Genomic DNA, 267 nt, shown 5'->3' on the forward strand with positions numbered 1-267 from the left:
CTTCTGTTACCATAACATCATAACATATTTATAAGCAATCATATTTTTTCATTGCAGCCTTAGAGGCTCCCTGAAAGGGTGAAAATAAAAAAGTGGCACAACGCTTTTTTCCTTGCCACAATAGGTTGATAAGGTATCGAAAGGCGAGAAAGAAAATGGAGGAAATAATGAAGAGGATTACAAGCGCAGTAATAACGGAAAAAGATAGTAGTAATAATAACAGCACTTGATTCTATCCGTAATGATAAAACGATTGTGATAATAACG

The sequence above is a fragment of the Penaeus monodon genome, chromosome 21, assembly GCF_015228065.2.
Source record: "Penaeus monodon isolate SGIC_2016 chromosome 21, NSTDA_Pmon_1, whole genome shotgun sequence".
In the NCBI taxonomy this organism is placed as follows: Eukaryota; Metazoa; Arthropoda; class Malacostraca; order Decapoda; family Penaeidae; genus Penaeus; species Penaeus monodon.